Genomic DNA, 7,280 nt, shown 5'->3' with positions numbered 1-7,280 from the left:
GCGACCAAGTAAACAGACAAATTTAACAAAAACGCTTAGCCATTAGGACAATGCCACTAATCACCTAAACTCTGGCAATTTCCCATTCGCTTCCCCAATGATTCTTAGCATTCCCCAACCGCGAAACCCCGCCGAAAATTTGAAGACGAAATAATGTCTGTCATTTTGGTCAGGGCTGAAAGCCTGGCCAGTAACCGCGGTGGTAAGGAGGCCCCACCCTAGGACGTGGCAGGCTGCAGAGATGACCTCTGGTTGGAAGGGTATAATAGCATCTGTGCTTTTACACTGTGTCATTAGGCACTATATTTACATGAAACACTCACCGTTCAGCGTGTCCCTCCACTGCAGGGGCGAAAGGGACTGGGACTCAACTCTAACTGGTGTTTACTGAGTGGAAAACATCAGGATTCTCATGTACAGTGTTGTAGTTTATATGACCGCGGTGTCATTGACAAGTAGTATATTGTCTTCAACAACATTCTGTGAAATGTTTACCATCACATGCCTTTACCACCCATATTCTGTGCTCAAAATACCATTGTTGTGTTTCATTAAGTTAGGGACATTATTCAAACACAGTATGTCGAAGGTATGGATAGCAGGTGGTTAACAAAATACTGCATTCTTCTCACAAGTGTGACTCAACAGTCTAATGAAAAAGCATCTTGAGGGAATTGGGATGGTGCGTTCTGTAAAAATTTAAGGGTTTTGGATATCAGTGTGCCCTTCTATGAGTCATGAGGTCACTCTGGCATTACAACGTTAATTGAATTGGATGAACTCAAGAACACTGTAAAAGTCTTGATAAAAAAAAAATAAAATCCTTATATTCTCTTTGTTGTATTATTCATTGATAACTCAAAGCCAATTTGTAGAGTATCCAATCCAAAATGTATTTTGACCTGAAATAATAGGTAAAATATTTAGATTGTAAGAAAACCAATATCCCAAACCTAATGCTTCTTATCAGAATCGGTCCAAAGATTATCTAACCAATAGAAGAATCAGCTCAGTGTATTAAAAGTAGTCCAAAGTTTAGTATTTGGTCCAATATTCTTTGCATGCTGTTACATCATGTCTTTGCATTTGCGGTTTATTTTCATAATGTTTTTGATACTGCTATTTAATGGGGCTTTTTTTCCTTTGTTGATGTTGGATGATCATGACCATGTCAAATGATGAGTAAAAGATTAAAGAGACAAAGACAACACCCCCAACCCCCCCCCCCCCAAAATACACCCCCCCAAATATACACACACCCCAAAATATTTGTAATGGTAAGATGTTGGCATGTTTTACCGTTGTCTCTTTTACACATCCATAAATTAATATACAGCTCCGGAAAAAACATTTTGACCACTGCACCTTTTTCTTTCCTTTCCAAAAAAGTTGAAAAGGAAGGTTTTGAGTGAGGAACAGAAGCGTTCAATTTGCAGTGGTCTCTTACTTTTTAGCCATTCTGTTCCTCTCACAAAACCTTCCTTTTTCGACTTTTTTGGAAAGGAAGAAAAAGGTGCAATGGTCTCTTAATTTTAACCCTTCTGTTCCTCACTCAAAACCTTCCTTTTCAGCTTTTCTGTAAAGGAAAGAAAAAGGTGCAGTGGTCGCTTAATTTATTTCGGAGCTGTATGCACTTTGGTTAATTACTTATTACTTAAAAAAATATTTGTAATCCTGTATTTAACCAGACCAAATTATTGGATTTTTAACATAGAACAAATGAAAACATTTTATGTTTCTAAAATTGTTTATTGCTTAATACAATTTTGACAAACACTTCTTTGAACCATTAAACTGAAAACTTTTTCTGTTGACGACTGAGCCAAATTGTCAGTTGAAAGGTACAATTTTGATCCGTTTCAAATTCTTCTGTTTGATGGCTAGAAGAGGCATTTGTCAGTAGTTATCTTGGCCAAACCAACCAACTTGCTTCACCTTTCTCCTGCCAATTTGACCCACACTTGAGCAACAAATTGACTTATTCCCGCTGTTTGAATTGTGTTCTCCACTAACCACTGTTTTCAGATCTCGTCATCAGTTATGTTATTCTGGACACTCTGGAAAAGTCCAGCATCTCATTTTAACCATTTCCAGGTGCTTTCAGATGTGTTCTGGTTGTTCTTCTGCCAGAAGACCCACATACTTCAAGGAAGACTTTGTTTCTGGACACTGTTGAACATATTCAAGACATCGAGTACCAGAGGCAGAAAAGCTAGCCCAAATCTCCCATCTTTAACTGAAGGCACAGTGTGCTTTTCATTTGGTTGTCAGTACACATACTGCTGTAAACACTGCTGATCTGTATTACCAGATCTTCATACAATTTGTCCAAAGCACATTTCACCCAGGATTTAGGCTTGTTTAGTTCAATCAGACTTTCTTGTGTCTCGTACAGCAGTGAGGTCTTCCATTGACTGAATGAAGTTTCAAAGAATAGAACACCATGCTTAAAAACGATTATAGGGGAGGTTTGATAATGGTGTGGGGTTGTTTTGCTGTCTCTGGTACTCAGGGATTTTAGAAAGAAAAAACATTCTCTGTTCCTGGTTCTGGGTTTTCCACAAGGGCAACCACCCCGAATACACATCAAAGGCACCCTGAAATGGTTCAAGATGAAACAGAAACATTTTGGAGTGGCCAGTGAGGAGCCCAGATCTGATTGGTGAGCTGTGTGTCATAGGAAACGTCTCAAATTTCATGTCTGCCAAATACAATCTGTCAATATCAATGAATTGGACATAACTAAATTGTGTGGGGATAAAAATGCATTCAGTTGCACATGCAATAATACAGCATGGGTTCAATCCGGCCCACTTCTATTTAGGTACATTTCCTACCCTATCATCCCCACTTATTTTCTAGACAATAAAAAATTAAATGACCAAAATGTATCAGTAACAAAAATAAAATATCATTAAACTTGAGCTTTGAAGGGAGGTTTTTGTAATCTCCGCAAAGTCATAACCAACTGTAGGGTAGACAATCTTATACTTAGATGCAAAAAAAATGCTTGTCATGTGAATACCTGTTTCAACATTGACTAACAGCGAATAAATTGTTAAAATGTAATCTTATGTTATTACAATCTGCAAGTGTCAGCAAGGAAGAATGGGCACACATTAAAGGCCTTCACCAAAGAGCATGGCTGCGAGCAAAGTGTGCTCACTCTCACCTCTTGTTTTCCATATTTATTGAGCCTTTAGTACTGTTAATTAGAGACAACAACAAAATAACAGGTTTTGTGTTAGGGGTAGAGGAGTATAAAGGATCACTGAGGTCTGACTGCCTCAGGTCTGAGTGTCCCCCAAAAGGCTAGAGTCGGCACTGACCTGGAGAGATGGTCCACTGTCCTTTTCTCTAGTGGGGAAGAATATAGATGTGTGCATGATTGTTCTTCACATATTTTTTATATCCATTTGAAATACTTCCTACAAATCTTAAATTCTATATTCTATGTGTTTGACCACCTGCTTTCCAGTTTCATATGGCAGGGCAGACTCACAAGAGTAAGATACAACAGTTTTCTTGGAAATTTGACAAACACTTCTACCAAATATAATGTGTTAAAAACCTTTGCCTGGGTTCATGACAGCATGGAAGCAAATTGGCTAGGACTGGAGAGATTTGCATTTAAAAAATAGTTATCAGGGTTGTCTGTTATGTACAGTAAATTACTGTAAATAACTGAAATGTATGACTGAATGGACTGTATTTACTGTTATTTTCTGGTTAACGTTTGGTTTGCTCCGGTCCAAGTTCTGTTGGGTTAATTATAGATTTCAGACCTGCAGTTTTTGATGTGGGATTCAGAAAAGGGTTAGAATGTGGTCTTGTGTAGTATGTATATTACCCATTCAAGGGAAGTTTGTTGGTCTTCTTAGAACAGACGTTTTAGGTACAGATTACAAACTTCATTAACATCTGCTACTTCAATATTAACATGCACACTGGTAAATATCTCACTCTGGTCACTTCTAAAGCCTATACTTTCTTTGGTCGACGCCCATTTCAGTTTGTTGAAACCGATGACTAGAACAAATTGCAATTGCAATCGTTAATCTTGGAACTTTAGTGTCAAGATTAACCTGACCTGATGTATTTTGTCAATTGACCTGCTGTATTTTCCAGTTTTATGTAAATTTTTTATGTTACCCTTTTTTACCCTTCAAATAACAGTGAAAGTTTCCACCAAGCGCATGACCCCCCCAGGCATTGTCAATATGCCACAACAAAGATAAGATTCAAACACCTGACTGTATGTAACAACACAGTTTTATTGCAAGGCAGTGACTTGGACAGCTACCCCCATAGGGGGCTTTTTTTTTTTTTTTTACAGTTGTAGTATTCATGTGGGAAAATATTCTGCAATCTCTTAAAGGTTAATCTGATATGGTACCTTCAAAATAAACATACCTTCAAAATAAAGCAAAAATTGTGAACCACTGAAATACTAGTAATTGTATCATTTCAAATCCAATTTGCTTGAATACCGTACTGGAGTTGACTGGTTTTTACAGTGAAATAAAGAACATTAAAGGTCATTTGACTGCATGTCCGCTTCCAGCTTTTGTTGTGTTAACATATGGCATATGTCATACCCGTCCAAAACACTGGTCATAAACTGAGTGGTCTGACAAAATCACTTGAATAAGTAGATTTAACCTTGAATCCATCAAAACTAGCCAGCCTATTGCATGACTATCATGTATATTATTGAATTAGGCATGCTCCCCGTCCTCCTGAAACAACTGACTAGATGCTGACTAGATGCTGACTAGCTTCACATTGAATCCCTGTAAAAGTAATTGCAGAGAAGCTGGTAGTATTCATTCTTTTGTAATTGTGTAAAGTGGAAATAACATTGGAAGTTTTTATTTTTACTGTGTTGATCTGAAATGTACACATGCATTGAAAGGGGATGAGTGTAGTCATTGTGATTGATGGTAACACAGTGAATGACATCAGGCCCATAAAAATAAACCACAGTACAACAATTTAAAACATCATGAAGACATTCTCTTTCTGGTGGTCTGTGTGGCCAAAGCTCCTCATCAACAAGGAAAAGTTTTCATCAAGAGTTTCTCCAGGGTCTTCAAAACAAGGCCAACAGTCAGAGACACTTCTATCACTGCCTCATCAGCCTCTTCTTCATCAGGCGGGTGTCTTTATATTGTGCCCTGTCTGAAGAAACGCCACAATTCTATATCGTTGTGAGTCATTTTGGTTATAGTGGCTGGAGTTTTGCTTCATCTGTGGTTGAGGGGCTCCTATGTGTAATATCTATCTGTCTTCAGGCCCATACTAAGGGTCAGAAAGTAAATATAAATGTATCTAGGCCTACATTGACTTTGATGGGAAGCAATCAAACTACACTTACTATTTTGTCATTCAGGCAGAAGCATTTTTGCAGTGTACTAGACTAACCTAAACTTAGTCACACCAGCTAACTAACAACAAGTAGAACTTTTTTTATACCATCTGAAACTTTTCTTTGTCATCAGATTAAAGATTGAATTAGTTCCAGCATTGTCACTGTGTTTTTTTTCTGACCTTTGCAGGCACTGGCTCCTTGTTAACATTACATGATGTTAACTCCAGCTAATCTAAGACTCACACTTTCCTGTTAGCTCTTTCAATGCAGTTGTGAGGTCTTAATCTCTATTTAAAAGTAATTTGGACTTTTTATATGAAAAGTAGATCCACAAACTCAACATACGTCAGGTTCCAACACTCTTCATGGGGTAGCTGTCAATGACTAATTAAACTCAAACTCTGCATTGTGATGTTCTGTTTCATCACAGTTTCCCAGCAGGAAACTACTGCACTCACATGCTCTTCACCACACCCCTCTGTTCAAGTAGCACCATTACCCATTCCTGATTCATCCAAATAACCTGCAGAATCTGCCCACAGGAGATTTAATAGCTAGTCCAAAATTGCCGGCTTATATAGGAACAAGAATTCTCATCTTCTGCAATAAATCTGGGGTGGGATTTAATTTGTCACTATTGTGTCCTGGTTAATGAATGTTCCAGAGGTTTATACTCTGCTCAAATTCTCAAAGTATTGTCATACAATGTAGTGATCACAAGGCAAGAACTATTAGGATTGTTGTCAATTGACTCCTCGTTTTTCAAGCCTAAGTACTGTAAAATGATTTTGTGACTGTTGGTGCATCCAGACAGACTAAAGCTGAACTGGTACAGTGAAGGAAATTGGCAGACACCAGTCCTTTCCTGTCTTAATCTATCAAAGCTCTCAGACATCCATGCCGCAACCTATTCCAAGTCATTTAGCTGTTTTTTTCAGCTTCTTCATTCCCATCCATGCCAGGATTCTTACAGTCTTCCCAAATGAGAACCTTCAGGGAACATTGGGATGCGAAAGGATTAATGAAGAACCGGTGTTTCATTGTTTCCTCAGGATCAAGCAAGGAATGTGGTCGATTAATGGAAAAGAGCGTTTCATTGTTTCCTTGGGATCAAGCAAGGAATGCGGTCAATGTGAAAAGCAATTGGAACACATATTCTTGAGGTCAATTCATACAATCCATGCAGCAGTCTCCAAGGTACCTGGAAGGGATTGCTACCATTAGGAAATACCAATAGTCTGATGATGTCAATCCAAAACTAGGTTTAAATGTTAAGTATTGCAAGTGCATTTTGACTCACTAAAAGGAGCATTCACAGCAGAAGACCTATTAACATGCTGCTCTTCTGTTTTCACTCCACATCCTCATTCCCTGTTTGTCGACTGGAGTCATGCAGAGGGACTACTCGAAAATACTGTCCTCATCCCGATTATTTAAACGTCCATTACTTCATCAAACATTTACTTTAAATATAACACACACACACACACACACAGAGAGTGCTCTCAACACATTAGTGCAGCCCATTAGAGTTTAAAAAGTACCAAGAGAGGCTGAGTTGACAAATATGTCTCCAAGCAGCTGCATATGGAATGGTACATGCATCTCACATGTGACAGTGTCTCTTCCTGTCTCTCACTCTACTGTGTTCTTCCTTGAGTTAAGTCCATCTGTGTGTTGTCCTTTGAAGCCAGGACACAGCGTCTAACGAACGGTTGCTAGGGGTACAGAAAAAACACCAGACAGTCGAGGTAATTTGGCTTGGTCGATGGTTTGACAGAGTGATTGTTTTTCTACCGATCACTTCCTATTTGAGACTGAGGGCAGCTCAGTTTCATTTGATGTAAGTGGCTCTAATCTCCTTTTCTGATTGTAGGACCCTTGCATGTCATGGTCCCACATAAGCCCC

At 38.6% G+C, this 7,280-nt stretch overlaps 1 long non-coding RNA gene across 1 annotated transcript in view; it reads right to left on the bottom strand.

Annotated features, from left to right (window-relative positions):
• Window positions 1-4,360: 4,360 nt before the first annotated feature.
• Window positions 4,361-7,280, bottom strand: part of LOC117593448 — a 39,071-nt gene continuing 36,151 nt past the window's right edge. The window contains exon 3 of the long non-coding RNA XR_004574855.1: window positions 4,361-5,181. This is a non-coding gene — a long non-coding RNA (uncharacterized LOC117593448). The remainder of the gene's footprint in view (window positions 5,182-7,280) is intronic.

The sequence above is a fragment of the Esox lucius genome, chromosome 20 (assembly GCF_011004845.1).
Source record: "Esox lucius isolate fEsoLuc1 chromosome 20, fEsoLuc1.pri, whole genome shotgun sequence".
NCBI classification, from domain to species: Eukaryota; Metazoa; Chordata; class Actinopteri; order Esociformes; family Esocidae; genus Esox; species Esox lucius.
The sequence above is the reverse complement of the archived record's forward strand: the minus strand, read 5'-3'. Positions and strand labels throughout refer to the sequence as shown.